Consider the following 16717-nt stretch of genomic DNA (forward strand, 5'->3'; position numbering starts at 1 on the left):
CATTTCCTCCCCGCCGGTCTCCAGGGGGACGGTTTCTCTCTTGCAGGCACCACCACTCATTTGCTCACTGAGTTTAAAACCACTGCCCAGCAGGGGCTGTGGCAGACAATGGGCCATCAGCTTTTACCTAGATTTGTTCTTCCCAAAGCTGTCTGTAGCCACAGTTCGTGTTCCTGGGATCAGTCCCTCAGAGACAAGGAAATGTAAGTGGGGAACCTAGAGGTTTGAATCCTCTATCCTCTCTCTAGTTGTAGTCTCTCTGGTGAACCAGGACAAGAGAGCTGATAAAAGGCACCTGGGTGGCTCAGTGGGTTAAGCGTCTCCCTGCGGCTGGGATCATGATCCCAGGGTCCTGGGATTGAGCACCATATCAGGTCCCCTGCTCTGTGGGGAGTCTGCTTCTCCCTCTTCCTCTGCCTGCCACTGCTCCCTCTGTTTGTGCCTCTCTCTCTCTGTCTCAAATAAATAAATAAAATGTTTTAAACAGAGAGAGCTAATAAAAACGTGACGGTCATGCAGTAGGATTTTTTTCACTCAGTTACACCGTCCTCTCTTCCGGCAAGTCTCAGCGCCTCACACACCCACAGCATCAGCTTCCGGGAAGCAGAGCTCCTAATGTCCTCCTCGTGTGTGGAAAAGGCTGTGTGGAGCAAATCCTCCTACCCGAGCAGTGTGTCTCAGTGTTGCTTCAGCTGGCAGAGCATTTGCCGGCAGCCTTCTGTCCGCCGTGCCATTGAATTCTAAGCAGTTCACTGGCACACCAGCAATAAATACATCTTGTCACTTGCCCAGCGAGAAATTGAAGGATAGATAAAGAAGTTTCACTGAGAATCTTGCACATGTGTTCTCCAGAATCTTCAGGAAACACAGTTTCAGAAATGTGGAAAGATCTGCTCTAGGTCTCTCAGATAACAAATGGCCAGAGCTAGGACACAAACGCTGTCTATCGCTTCCAAAATGTCTTTTATGTTTCAGCTCTGGTTTCTGTTTCATGGCACTGTGGTCATATGTGGGCCCTACTCAAAGGGAATTTGAGGGGCACCTGGGTGGCTCCGTCAGTTGGGCGTCTACCTTAGGCTTGGGTCATGATCCTGGAGTCGCAGGGTCGAGTCCCACATCGGGCTCCCTGCTCCGTGGGGAGTCTGCTTCTCCCTCTCCCATTCCCCTTGCTCTTTCTCTCTCTCTCTCTCTCTCTCTCTCGCTCACTCTCTCTCAAGTAAATAAATAAAATCTGGTTTTTTAAAAATGGAATTTGAACGTTTGGTTTTGAAGAGTGAGGTTGTGAAAGCCTGTGGTTTCTCTGCGGGAGGATCTGAGAAAGGTGGTGTGACTAGGACACGCTAGCCTGAGAAAAGACCGACCAGCTCTGCCCCATTCACAAAACCAAGGGTTACCCTGGACCGCAAAGCCTTTGCCATGTACGCATTGGTGATCTTTGTGCTTCCTACATCCAAGAAGACTAATAAGATTCATCCAGTTAACCGTGCCCCTGCTAATCAGACTCCAGCCACCTCAACCTTTCTTTTCTGTATTCTGTGTTTACAATTCCGATTCATTCTGCCCAGTCCACTCTTCCTTCCTGTCTTCACACAGCTCTCTGGTTATCAGTATTTTGATCCCAGTTCAAGCCTCACCCCTCAGAGAGACCTCTCCCTCTGACCCTGGGCCACTCTATCCAGCTTACCCTCCCACATGTTCCTCTCTCAGACAACAACCCAGTTTGTTCAGAGCAGTGTTCTCTGCAGTCATCTGGTCACATTCCCTCCTCTGTCTCTCCCCTCTAAAAACGGGAGATCACGGAGCAGGGACCTTGTTGGCTGTGCTTTCCGTTGAGTCGAATGCAGAATGGGTCCTCGGTAAATATTTGTGGAACAAACGAATGAGATCAAATGTCTTCCCCAGAGCTGTATGTACTCCCCTCTTTGTCGTTCCTGACCAGAGCAGAGGAAGAGTTGGGGTGGAACAAGAGTGCCGAAGGCTGTTCTTTGGGGTGTGGGGTTGTGGACACCCCTCTGATCCAGCTCGGGGCAGCGCCCCCCCCCCAGATACGCGCAGGCCACCCTACGGAGTAAAGAAGCAGAAGGGGTTGGGATGGTTAACACCCACACACAAAGTTTACTTGGTTTGAGGGAAAAGTCACGTTATTTACCTCGAAATCATTCCTCTCCTGTAACAATGAGTCGTGTTATGTTAAGAGCTAAGACGCAGATACCACACAAAATCCAAAGGGTTCACGGGAGCCTTAGTAGCCCATCCTTCCACTCACTGTGGGCCTAGGCACTGTTCTAAACGTTGACTTATTTTTAACTCCTCCTCATTCCAAGCCCATGAGGTACGTACTGTTAGGATCCTTCCTATGTTAGCATTGAGGGAACTGGCTCAGAGGAGTGACTTACCCAACATCATACAGACAGTAAGTGGTAGAACCGATATTAAACCCAGTGTCTGCTCTGAAGACGCTCACTGGGGGCACCAGGGACCCTTATATGTGTATCCTTTTTCCACCTCAAAATGCACACTAAATGTACTGTCCTGTACCTTACTGTTCTCAGGAAGGTATTTGTAAACAACTTCATGCTTTTTTTTTTTTTTAAGATTTTATTTATTTATTTGAGAGAGAGCGAACACGAGCAGCAGGAGGGACAGAGGGAGAAGCATACTCTCCGCTGAGCAGGGAGCTGGGTGCGGGGCTCGAGTCTGGGACTCCAGGATCGTGTCCTGAGCCCCACAGGCACCCCAAACAACTTTTTACTCTTTTTAGCAATGATGCAATATTCCACTGAACGGTATACCGTAAATTAACTGGTGGACAGTCATGTTGTAGCCAATCTCTTGCTTTTACAACATCTGATTGGTCTTTGGACCTCCATCCTTTCACACGCCTATGAATGTATCTGTAGATTAAGGACAGCCTATGGTTTTGAAGTGCACGATCAGAGCACCACATGAAACTGTAAACTGCCTCTCAGACATTTCTTCTCAGCATGTTTGCTACCTTCACTAAGTGGCCTGAGGATTTGTAGAAATAATCCATTTAGGTCCTGAACAGATAGATGCAAGTTGTTAATGAATGGTAGGGAAGTTGTTATGTTCTTTTCTTTTCTTTTTTAATTGGAGCTTTTTTTTTTGAAGATTTTATTTATTTATTTGACAGACAGAGATCACAAGTAGGCAGAGAGGCAGGCAGAGAGAGAGGAGGAGGCAGGCTTCCCGCCAAGCAGAGAGCCCCATGCGAGGCTTGATCTCAGGACCCTGGGATCATGACCTGAGCTGAAGGCAGAGGCTTTAACCCACTGAACCACCCAGGCTCCCCAAGGGAAGTTGTTATGTTCTATCAGGGGAGTATATTCTAGTTACATTCTAGATGTTTCTGGGAATAATTAAATTTATTTTTTTAAAGTTTTATTTATTCATTTGACAGAGAGAGAGAAAGCATGAGCAGAGAGAGAGAGGGACAAGCAGACTCCCTGCTAAGCTGGGAGCCCAATGTGCGGCTCGATCCCAGGACCCTGGGATCATGACCTGAGCTGAAGGTAGACACTTAACCCACTGAGACACCCAGATGCCCCTTTTCTTCTTCTTTTTTGTTAAGATTTTATTTGGGAAAAGTAAATTTAAAAGCTGTCCTACACCATCAGGAAGACTTCTTCTCCCCAGGGCACTTGGGACTAAATAAGTTTATTTAGGAGACAATGGTAAGTCATTAGCTTAGAGCAAAACCAATTGGAAGTAACAAGGAGACATAAACTTGACAGTATTTTTTACCACTTGCATTTACCTATTTGATTTTGTTTTGTTTTGTTTTGTTTTGTTTTGGCCGTCTGCCCATGAGGCTGTTGGAGGTGTAAGGGCAGGTATTATTCATGTCTTGTTCACTATTTAAATCCCTAAGGCCAGAGCAGTCCCTGACAGGTGGCCCACCATCAAGCAATTGTTTGGTGAATAAATTAGGCTAAGACCAAAGTTCTAATTCTAGCCCTACTAAGTAACATAAACCTGGATGAATATTTTCCAGTGGTTTTTGACCCTCTCAACAGGCTGTCTTGGTAACAATGACTTGATGCAGTTTCCCAAAAGGAAGCATCAGATAAAATGTTAGATGGTACCTAGCTTAATTTTTGTTTATAATATTAACATGCATATCAAAGGTATTGATATGCATGTTAAGAAAAGGAAAATGTGCGTGGGTTGTTTATAATTTTAACATGCATATCAAACCCATGAGTTCGAAAATATTACAGCTTCAGATGAGGATAAGTATGTAAGTTAAAGTGAATCAATACAGGGGCGCCTGGGTGTCTCAGTTGGTTGGGTGGCTGCCTTCTGCTCCAGTCATAATCCCAGGGTCCCGGGATGGAGCCCTGCATTGTCAAGCTCCCTGCTCAACAGGGAATCTGCTTTTCCTCTCCCTCTGTCCCTCTCCTGCACTTGTGCTCCCTCTCTCTCTCTCTCTGAAATAAATAAAATCTTTTTTTTAAAAAATGAATCAATTTAAAGAAAAGATCACATAATATAGTGGCACAAAGAAATGGCAAAAACACTGATGATGGAAACACATTTGGGAAAGACTGAGTTAATATATTTAGAATCGGTCTAAAGGGTCACCTTGCATGATCTCCCATTTCACAGATAAGCAAAGTAGGCTCAGAAGCCATGCCTTACCAGCAATAAACTGAGTTCTTGGCAACTCTGCCTATTTTTAAAAGCTTATATCTGCTCTAATTTATATTATTAAAGCAATGGTGCCCCTCCCAATATAAAAATCACCATATGGAATATATGGCATATGCTTTTTTCTAATACATCTCCCTCATCCAGAAATTCTAAACCCTTGCCGCATCCATACTGTTAAGATCTAGTTAAAAATGCAAGAGGCAGCAGAAAACAGCCACAGCAGTGATATCCCCTCCTCCTCATTCAAGTCCCAACCTCTGTGTTGGTGCCAGCCCCCACGTCTGGATCATCTCTCATTACTACAGGAGAGAGAGAACACAGATGACTGCTCTGAATCTGTCACAAGGCTTCAGAAATAGTGACAGTAACCCTGCCTCCACCATCCCCCAGAACCCAGTCCTCTTTCCCTCCAAGCGCAGACCCAGAAGGCTAGAGAGAATGTTGACTCCCGAGTCCTATCCTTCAACTTGGCCTTGGGGGTAAGGTGCCACCTGCCTCTCTCCACCATCAAGCTTCCTTTCTACTGGAATGTCCTTGCTCATCCCATACCCAGCCCAAATATCACTTCTAGAAACCATTCCTCCTTAACACCTATCACCCAGGCCTCCCTACCACCACCACAACAACCCACGCACATTTTCCTTTTCTTAAAGATGTGAGGGGCACCAGGGTGGCTCAGTTGGTTTGGCAGCCAACTCTTCATTTCAGCTCAGGTCATCATCTCAGGGCCCTGGGATCAAGCCCCATGTTGGGCTCCCTGCTCAACGGGGAATCTGCTTGAGATTCATTCTCTCTCTCTCTCTCTTTCCCTCTGCCCCTCCTCCCACTCCTCTCTTCCTCTAAAATAAGTAAGTAAGTACATAAGTCTTTAAAAAGGGGGGGGGGTAGTTTATGTGATTCTCTCCCAATATACTACATTGTCAGCGCCTTGTGAGTACAGACGATAATTCATCTGTGTCCCCAATGCCCAGTTCTGAGCCACGGGGCCTAGTGATGTAAGGACGCAGGGAGATAAGACTCAAAGCTCTGTCTCCCCATGGAGTTAGTACAGGAAGCTTTTAATCAGGGTATTAGGGGTTGAGGGAAGGGAACTTGCATAAGCACCCTGGTTCATATGCACAAACCTAGCATGTCAGCATGCTAGTACATACATAGTATGTTCAAGAAATGGCAGAACGCTCTGCCCATAGGAGGAGATCTTAGTATTATAATGGGCTAAGGTAACTTAGGGAGGGGGGAGGGTGCGGGAGTCCTGTATAGGTCCTCAGCTCTGATCCAGCTCAAACTGGCTCACACAAGGGCCTATCAGGTGAAACAGGGCATCTCCCTGGCTGGAACTCTTGGTTCTGGGGCACAGGGCTCGGGAGTGGGGGGAGGGAGGGAGGAATGGATGTCCGGGGCCAAGCTATGCCCACCTCTTCCCTTTAACCCTCAGAGTCCCGAGGGTGATTTTCCAAGCTGGGGCAGGTTATGAGGAAACTGCCACTGTCCAATCCGCCCCAACTTTCTCTGTCTTCCTCCAACGTGAGTGTGAACATTGGTGTTGTGGAAGAAAAGAGTTAAGGTACAGGCAGGGAGAGATAGGAGGCCCCTGACTCCCACGACGGGAGTCACTCCCAGGGGCTGTATGACTGGGCTTACAGAAATCCCAAATGTGGAGAAGCGCTGAGGTGTACAAAACCAGAGATAAGGGAACAAACCAGGCCACCTGGCCCAGGATGTCAGGGAGTAGATTTTGCTGACAGCTACTTTGTAATCACAGAAAATGGCCAGACCTCAGAGAAGTAAGCCATTAAGGATGTCACTGATAGTCCACGCATAAACCAATATGGCCCAGAAATCTCAAGGCCACAAGATTCCCGGGCAGTTCTCAATCCAAGACTGCCAGTGAGAGGCCTCAGTGGCAGCCCATTCAGGACCCCGCTCACTCTGGAGAGCTTTTTCTTTCCTTTCTGTGCTCACCTTCTCTTAATAAACTTTCATGTCACTTCCCCCTTTTGTGTCTGCTAGATTCATTCTTCAACTCCATGGGACAAGAGTGCTGCCCCCCTGTAACTGAGGCAGCACCAGACACAGGACAGCTCAGCGGGAAGGAAAGGCAGGACCACCTCTCCAGTTGCAGGGAGGGGATGTGGAGGCTTTCAGATGGGATGGGGAAGATGTGCCTCCTGCTAGGGCCTTGCCTCAGTCCCATCTCCTCTCTGTAGAAGTCACTCTGTGTGAGGGAGTTTTCAGGACCACCAGGCTAAGAAAGGGGGGCCTGCCCTCCTCTAGAGTCTCAGTATGCGAGTGTGGCACCCACTTTTTTTTAGTTCAGAATTTGTTTTCTGGGAGACCTGGGTGGCTCAGTTGGATGGGCGGCTGCCTTTGGCTCAGGTCATGATCCCAGGATCCTGGGACGGAGTCCCACATCGGGCTCCTTGCTTGGTGGGGAGCCTGCTTTTCTCTCTCCCTCTGCCTGCCACTCTGCCTGCTTGTGCTCTCTATCTCTCTGTGAAATAAATAAATAAAATCTTTTTTTAAAAAGTTTATAAAAAAAAAAAGAATTTGTTTTCTATTATCATGTAAGTAAGGAGCGCACACGGTAAAAAAAACAAAAACTCAGGTACCACAGGACATAAGATGTGGAAATCACCCTCATCCTCTGGAATTTACAATTAATACTAGCTAATCTAGTAGTTGCCACTTTAAATAACTGACCTTGTTAAGCAGAGTGCAACTGCATAAATTTGAGGATCTAATAAGCTTATTAAGTGATTCATGAATCTGTGGCACCCTATCTAGCAAGTACCAGTGTGCTACGAGGAGTTGTGCAAAATGCAAGGTTTCTGTGGGGAGGAGGGTGGGGCAAGAAGTTATTAACAAAAGAAGAGGGTTGTTTCCGCATGATCACCTTCCCTTTGGGGAAGGCAGGGTGTCCAATGGTGCCCATTATCTCCTACTCCTTTGGAGCAGAGAGGCTCCATGTGGCAGATGACCTCATTGATGCTGGCCAAAAATTCCAGACCTACCCGTTAAGACTACATTTCTAGGAGAGGTTGAAACTGCAGTTAGATTAGGTATTCAGTCTAGACTTGGTGACTTGGCTTAAGTGATACCATCTAGGGTCTGTGGTTTTCTTTCCCCCACTTTGATTTGACTCCCAGCCTGAGAGATGTGCTCAAAATTTAAGGCATTAAGTGCTAATGCCTGTTACCAACCCCCGAAGCTCTTGCCGGTTCTCTTCTCCCTTTGTGTGGTATCCACTGCTCACGACATTTTTGGCTTAACCCTGTGACACACTCAGATCACAACTCCAGGCTTATAGTCTAAATCACTCGTTCTCGTTGCTTCTCCAATGTTTCAGTCTCAGGAAGATTGAGCCCCGCCTCGGGCTCTGCACTGGCTGAGAGTGGAGCCTGCTTAAGATCTTCTCTGCTGTCAACTTGGGTCATGATCCCAAGGTCCTGGGACTGAGCCCCTGCTCGCTGGCGGGAAGCCTGCTTCTCCCTCTCCCACTCCACCTGCTTGTGTTCCCTCTCTCGCTGTGTTTCTCTCTTTCAAATAAATAAATAAAATCTTTAAAAAAAAAAAAAGCTTTTGAGAGTGTATAAAGCACCAGGAAGATTATAAGAATGATAGTTCCTAATAGTTGGAGCGTACTTTGGAGACATGGTCCCTAAGACCCAAACCAATCAAAGACCCCGTTGCAGGAGTCAGCTGTTTAAGCCAAGTGGCTTGCTCAGTGATCTTAAGTAACTGAGTTTCAGCTAACCCAGAAGTGTTAACCCAGATACAGCAGGTGGTGTTAGGCACAGCACAGACGCCTCCTTGCTCAGCTAGAAGATAATCATGAGCTATCCTATCAAAAATAACTCTGGCCAGAGAGGCTAAAAGTCTTCATCGGGCAGCCATTGCTTTAGTGGCAGATTCTGCAATGGTTTCAAGAATTAACTTTTTGGAAGAAAGCCTCATTGTCTTTATCCCTAACCAGGGAAATAGGGACCTGCCAAAATCTTGAATCCCGACAGCCTCCTGCCAGGTCCTTTGTAACTCCACAGTGTAAATTTGGGGCAGGCGGGTGTCAACCAATGAGGTCTCTTATTTTGCTTGTGAAAAATTAGAGGCAGTTAGATTTTCTTCTAGCTGGAAATGAAAGGTTGTTCTAAATCCCAGGTTACACACTCCACCACCACCCCCCTTCCCACCCTTAGTGATGTCATGGGAAATAACAGGTGAGAGCATTATTTTCCTAAGGGAATGTCGAGGAAAGGAAAGGAAAAGGAGAAAGTGTTCATGTTCACTTAGTGTGAACTGGGAGCAGTCAAGCTCGATGTCAGCTACTTCTCTTTCTCATCAAGTTGATGTGGAGGTCTCCAGCAACGTCCGTGATCAGAGCACTTGGTAAGGAGCTTTCCACCGGCTCCAGGGCCATCTTCCTCTTATACATTTCCAGAATATCCAGTCACCAGGCTTAAGGCCAGGACTGCAGCTGGGGCAAAGTGGTGCAAGAGCTCCTGGCTCAGGGGTCCCAAACAGAACATGTCCAGCCACTTGCCGCTGACAGAATCTAAAGGCAGAGAGACACGTGGTGGTGAAATAAAAAAGAATTTATTTCAGTGAAGCCAACACCAGAAGACAGCGGGCTAGGAATGTTTAAAGACTGTCTCCAAAGTGCTGAAAATACTCCTAGGTTTATAAAAGAAAATGTAGAACAAAGGTTGGTGAGTGTGTGCAGGTGGGCAGCGAAGGTCAAGTCCATCACAGACAGTCTTGCTGGCTCAGGGCAGTCTTTATTGCTTGAGGGGTAATTTTGGTTCTCATCCCAGGATGTTTTGCCTATAGGGTCTTTCGCCTGAGTTAACAAATAGGTTGGAAAGAACTTACTCAGTTAGAAAATTTGAGGTCAATAGCAATTGCACTACTGGGTATTCACCTCAAAGATACAAATGTAGTGATCCGAAGGGGCACCTGCACCTCAATATTTATAGCAGCAATGTCCACAATAGCCAAGCTATGGAAAGAGCCCAGATGTCCATCAACAGATGAATGGAGGGGTGTCTGGGTGGCTCAGTCATTAAGCATCTGACTTTGGCTCAGGTCATGATCCCAGGGTCCTGGGACCAAACCCCTGCTTGGTGGCAGGAAGCCTGCTTCTCCCTCACTACTCCCCCTGCTTATGTTCCCTGTCTCACTGTGTCTTTCTCTGTCAAATAAATAAAATCTTAAAAAAAAAAAAAACCTGATGAATGGATAAAGATGTGAGCACGTGCGCGCGCGCACACACACACACACACACACACACACACGGGAATATTTTGCAGCCATCAAAACTTGAAATCTTGCCATTTGCAATGACGTAGATGGAACTAGAGGGTATTATGCTAAACGAAATAAGTCAATTACAAAAAGACAATTATCATATGATCTCACTGATCTGTGGAATTTAAGAAACAAAACAGAGAATCAACAGAGGAAAAAACAAAACAAGATGAAACCAGAGAGGAAACTAGACCATAAGAGACTTAATCTCAGGAAACAAAGTGAGGGTTGCTGGATGGGAGGGTGGGTGGAAGGATGGAGTAACTGGGTGATGGACGTTAAGAAGGGCATGTGATGTAATGAGCAGTGGGTATTATATAAGACTGATGAGTCACAGATCTGAACCTCTGAAACCAATAATACATTACAAGTTAACTAATTGAATTTAAATGTAAAAAAATAGTTTTTGATACAAAAAAAGTTTGATGTCAAATATAAGTAAAGTCTTCTCATGACCAACAGTATCCTTTGAATTGGGATGCAAGAAACCTTCTTAAATCTGTTGATGACGAGCTTGAGCACAAGACATTAGAGACTTCCAGTGGCTGGTCATACTAGCATGAGACAACAAGAGATCAGCAGAAGGTTGTATGCCAACAGACATTGGTCTGCCAGTGACTCTCATGCAGCGTGAGTTTATGTTACCAGAATGGGGAACTTCAGATTGTCAGCAAGACCAAAAGCAATACATTGAGTCAGGAAAGTCCAGTAGCTTTGGCAAGTTCAGAAGTTTTGCGTTTGAGGATCCCATTGTGAGTGAGTCCTGTTGCTCAACACTGGACCACAATAATTATCCCTTATCGCACTTTGGTTAGGCTTTGACAATGACTACAACATCCCAACCCCCAGAGCAGAAAAAAAGCCCTGATAGCAATGGAATGCCTAGAAGACCACATGGTCACAGGCTTACCACCTACGTACCTCCACCCATGATCACATGCTCATCAACTGACTTTCTTGCATTTATCGATGCCGCCCCAAACCTCTTCCTATGAAACTGTAGGTGTCCATCTTATCAAGAGAGGTCAGTCGTTAAGGCTTGAACTTGCTACCTCCCCAGCTACCAGCACCTGAAATAAGTTTCTCCCTTTCTTTTTACAAAGCCTCATCTCTTGAGTTATGGGCTTCTCTTGCAATGAGTCTATGGGAGTTTGCTCAGCAACTCCCATAGGCAAAGGCAGCCAGGAGCTGTGCTTTGGATTTGTCCAGACCCCTCAGGGTCCCTGGGATAAGGCAGCTGGTAGCAGCACTGGGGTTTTCTTGTTCATTTCCTGAGTTGGTGGCTGTGATGGTTTTGGTAACACCCCTAGTTCTCTCAACCTTGCCTGGTGACTGAGGATGATAAAACAGTGTTAATTTCAGGAAGTCTGCAGGATTTTCATTAAGGTCATATGATTTGTCCAGTGAAGGGGTTGCCTTGATCCCTGAAGATGATGGAGGGAGTGGGAAACATGTTCTCTCACAGTTTTTTGCCACTCTAAAGGCTCCCACTGTTCCAGAAAACATCCATACAAGAACATACTGATAAGGCATACTAAGTGACAGCTGAAGTCAGGCTACAGATGTTCAAAGGGTCCAGAGGGAGGAGATCTGAGGCCTCTGGGAGTAAAAATAGTTTTTCCAGGATTATGGGCCTGGCAGATCAGACATTGTGGGTTCTCTGTTTTTATACTTTTACAGAAGTCTCCCTGCCAAGATCTATTTATAATTCAAGTCATCTTAAATGTACTGGGATAGGTGAAGGAATGCAAACACTGAAAAATGGGGTTTGTCAGGTAGCAGGAGGACTGTCTTGGATTCCCTTTAACCCCAACTGTTTCATAGGCAGCCACTGTTTACCCATCTTCATTTCTCTGATTCAGGAGCAGACTGCTGCTGCGGTACAAAGACATGAGGATGGCACAAGTCTGTTTTTAAATTACTGCCATAAAATAGATATGGTAATACAAAACTTACCAGTTATAAACTGGAGTTAAGCTTGTTTATTGGCAGATAGAATCGGTTAAGTTTACCTGTCTAGATGGCTAAAATTCTGTAAAGTATTTGTGGAAAAGACACTTAAAGGTATGTTATTTGTCCTTGACAGGTCAAGTTCCAAAAGACCTCCTTCCCTCACCTCCCCCTTTTTTTTCTTTTGATAGGAATTACTCCCCCTGAAGTTGGCATAGCTAAGAAATGGTTTAGATAAGAGTTCTGGAAAAGACTCTGGGTGCACTAATTATATCTAAAGGCATGGGTGGGGGTTGGGGGGAAAAGGAAGCTCCTCCTAGGACTTTTGTTCAATCAAGGCCAGAGTTTTTACAATACCTACAAGTCATTTGAGATAAGTAGGGGAAATTTGGGGATTAGTACAAAGGATTGGTGAACTTGGAATTGCTTCTGGAACCATACCTCTGGTCCTGCAAAGACTAGACTTGTAAAATAAGGACAGCTGTTTCTAATGCCTCAAAGAATTGGGTTGCCACCTAAATAATATCAAGGACTGACACTCCACTCACCTCAGTTACGATACCTTCCTTTCCCTCTGGGTATATTTAGCTTAGAGCTGAATGCCTAAAGAAATTCCTAGCAGGCTCCGAACACCCCTTCCAATCTGGCCAGATTTCTGATCTTAGAGTCATTAAATTCTTGCAAATATCTCATCAGGATTCAGCTGGGACAAACAGTAAATATTTCTGGCAGTTTTAAATGACTTAATGGACCCAAGAGGTGTCCTTAAAGAGGGTGCAAAAGATACTATCTTCGCCAGGTCTAGAGTCACTCCCAAATATAGTGAGAGAAAGGACCTACAACTTGCATGTACCAGGCAGGCAGAAAGCTAAGGCAAATCCTTAGGATGTGACATGAGATAAGCAAGAAGGCAACAGCTATCCCTGAGAGAGAAAGGATCAATAACCAATTAGTTTGGATTTGAAAAGGAAGGGACAACATGAATTTTTATTTTCCTCTCTCTCTCTGCTGGGCTCAGGAGGTAATCTATTTACCAAAACTTTTGAGGATTTTCCCTGGATTTAAGAAATTCTCTTGGCCGTGACCAAGGAGTGAAAGAAAGAAGCCTGAAAAGGATTGCCTGTAGCCTCAGGTCATCCTATGTTAAAAGGCAACCGTTTTCATAAGTCTCTTCCCAGTAGAAAGGCAATTCAGAGGGAGGATTACGAGAATGGGCACTTGGGGATGGGACGATAGAGGGGAGCAAGAGGAGTTATGTCAGTGTTACACATCTGTCTCAAAGTCTTCGGTTGTAGGTAACTTTCCTCTCCTTAATTCTTCATTTCTTTTGCAAGGAATCTCTCAGTAAAACTATTTTGCAGATTTGGAACCTTTAAGAGGCTTCTGCATGCAGTTAGTTCCCATTGTGTTTAGCTTGGGAACTCTTGCTTTCTTTCCTTTTTTTTTTTTAAGATTTATTTATTTATTTATTAAAGAGAGAGCAAGTGGGCACAAGCCGGGAGGGGCAGAGGGAGTAGCAGACTCCCTACTGAACAGGGAGCCTGATGTGGGATTTGATCCCAGAACTGCGGGGTCATGACCTGAGCGGAAGTCAGCCACTTAACCAACTGAGCCACCCAGGCACCTGGGGAAGCTCTTGCTTTCAAATGCATAGATGATCTTATCTAATTGGACCATTTCCCCATAATGACTATTATAACTCTAGGTTGATTTTAGTAAGATTTTGCTATTTTACTAGATATTTGCAACTTCTGGGACTATAGTTCTTAGAAAAGAAGGTGTGGGGGCACTGTCTAAAAGTGGTCTCTACAGTTACCTATCAATCTGTCACAGCCACTAACTCAGGAAACAAAAAGGGAAGGCCCGGGAGCGCTTCCTCGGCCAATTCCTCAGTCCTAGAAACTCTCGAAGGAGGGGACAAATCAAAAGCACAGTTCAGTTCTTGGTTGGGTTTGCCCAACTTGTTGCTGAGTAAAACTCAGGTAATCTCGCCGCAAGAGAAGCCACTAACTCAAGGGATGCCGGTTTGGAAAAGAGAAAGGGAGAAATTGATTTTGGGTGCTGGCAGCCAGAAGAGGTGCAGGCTCCAGCCTTACCAACCAACCTTTCCACCTGCAAGATGGAGGCCTCGAGTTGGCAGGGTGAGGTTCGGGGGGTGTATGCAGGAGAGCAGATAAGCAGCACATGATCATGGGTGGGGGTTGGTATGTGTTCAGTGCCTGATCCTGGGCCAGGAAAGGGATGGAATGTGGTCTTTTAGGCATTCCCTTGCTATCAGAGCTTTTCTGGCCTGGTGGTTGGAATGTTCCAGTCATTGTAAAACATCTTTGTCCATACCTCAAGAAAGTGTGGTAAGAAATAAGCACAATGGGTTTTAGTTGAAGCATGTGGTAAGCAGTCTTGTCTATTTCTGGTTTTAACTGTTGGGGATCTAAAGTTGAGCAAGAGGGCTAGCTGACAACTGTGTGTGGAGAGAAGGTCCTTGAAGAGGTAATTAAATTAGGGGCACCTGGGTGACTCAGTCAGTTAAGTGTCTGCCTTCTGCTAAGGGGATGATCTCAGGGTCCTGGGATGGAGCCCCACGTCCAGCTTCCTGCTCAGCGGGGAGCCTTCTTCTCCCTCTCCCTCTGCTGCTACCTTCCTTTCGTGTGCTCTCTGGCTTTGTCTGTCAAATAAATAAAGTAAAATTTTTTTTAAAAAGAGGTAATTAGGCTAAAATGAAGTCAAGAAGATAGGGCCTTATCTAATCTGATCTGTGTCCTTATAAAAGGAGATTAGGACACTCCTCCCCCAAACATCATGTGAAAACACAGGAAGAAGAATGCCATTTACAAGTCATGGAAAAAAGGTTCAGAAATAACCAAGCTTGCCTGCCGACACATCCATCTCAGTCTTCCAGTGTTCAAAACTAAAAGAAAATAAATTTCTGGTGTGTCAGCTCCTGGTCTGGACTACTTTGTTATGGCCGCCCTAGCAAACTGATACAGGAAGCTTTAGAAGTCCAATCTTTTCCTCCATGCCAGGTTCTATGAGGACCGGGGACGGTGCCTACAGGATCCTCTTGCGGCCAAGACGCAGTAACATTTCTGGATGCCGCTAAATTAAGGTGTAGCATTTGTGTGCCTTGTTTTGTGTAACAAAGGCTATAGCAAAGTGATGATAAGCTTTGCTATATAGCAAAGCAACTCGAGGTATCCATCTTGCAGGTGGAAAGGTTGGTTGGTAAGGCTGGAGCCTGCCAGCACCCAAAATCAATTTCTCCCTTTCTCTTTTCCAAACCGGCATCCCTTGAGTTAGTGGCTTCTCTTGCAGCGAGATTACCTGCGTTTTACTCAGCAACAAGTTGGGCAAACCCAACCAAGAACTGAACTGTGCTTTTGATTTGTCCCCTCCTTCGAGAGTTTCTAGGACTGAGGAATTGGCCGAGGCAGCGCTCCCGGGCCTTCCCTTTTTGTTTCCTGAGTTAGTGGCTGTGACAGATTGATAGGTAACTGTAGAGACCACTTTTAGACAACAGGCTTGAGCAATGGACCTTGATCAAGGCGAAAGGCCCCACAGGACCCACCGGGCTGAATACAGACAGGCCCATCAGGCAGACCCACCTCAAAATATCCATAGACCCTAATGGACCAATGGACTACTTACAACCAGGCACCGTTACCAAAACAGGGAAAATTCCATACATCCCCATACCTCCTCATCTGCCCCCTTTATTTCTTTTTAAGATTTTATTTATTTATTTGACAGAGAGAGACAGAGAGGGAACACAAGCAGGGGGAGTGGGAGAAGCAGGCCTCCCACTGAGCAGGGAGCCTGATGGGGTGCTCGATCCCCTGGGATCAGGACCCAAGCTGAAGGCAGATGCATGACTGAGCCACCCAGGCGCCCCTCATCTTCCACCTTCAGAAACCCCTAACCGCTCACTCTACTGTGTTGCAGCCAGTCTCTCCTTTGCTGTCCTCCTGCAGCTCCCTTGCAGTATATTCAATAAACTTCTATCTCCTTTGTTCTGTCTTTGCTGAATCCTTTCTCCACCTGCACCACCAGTCTGCACCAGATGGTTGCCCCACATTTGGGGGCCCCCATCTGATCGGGATAGACATCCCAGTAATGCAGTCACATTCTGAGGTACTAGAGTTTAGGACTTTGACATGAATTTGGGAGGAATACAATTAATCCCCAAGCACCCCTTTTGGAAAACAAAAGATTATACTCCTCCACTGTCCCATCCAAACCCTCTAATGGCTCCCATTGTGCTTAGAATAAAATTTAAAAACCCTGCTCTGATTTATAAATTCCTTTGTGCTTCCCTTTTGCCAATTTCCCCACTTGGTTCATATCCAATCCACCTCTTTTCTATTTGCAAATAAATTTAGCTCCTGCCTCAGGTCATTTGCTTTGGATACCTCTCTGCTTAGAACCCTCCTGTTCATTCAGGTAGGAAGCAGTTTTTGAGCAATGTCTTATGACAAGCACCCCTCCGGGTAAAGTGTCTTCCAAACTGGCATATGTGTATGTGTGTGTGTGTGTGTGTGTGTGTGTGTGTGGTGTGTGTATACCTTGAGGTATAAGAAGACATTCCTAGAGGTTTGTGGATCTGGATACATTAGGGAAATCCCTCCACGGATCTTGAATTTTTGTATCCTTTTTCTAAAATTGATTTGCCTGCAATGCAGTTACCCAACTTTCTTTTTACACTCCTCCGTCCACAAGAAGAGACAATACCTCTCCCATTGCCCTCTGTGTAAAATAACAGGAACTGAATAAGGTACACTCCAAGAATGAATTTCTC

Source organism: Lontra canadensis, unplaced genomic scaffold, assembly GCF_010015895.1.
Source record: "Lontra canadensis isolate GAN:19392208 unplaced genomic scaffold, GSC_riverotter_1.0 scaffold5, whole genome shotgun sequence".
NCBI classification, from domain to species: domain Eukaryota; kingdom Metazoa; phylum Chordata; class Mammalia; order Carnivora; family Mustelidae; genus Lontra; species Lontra canadensis.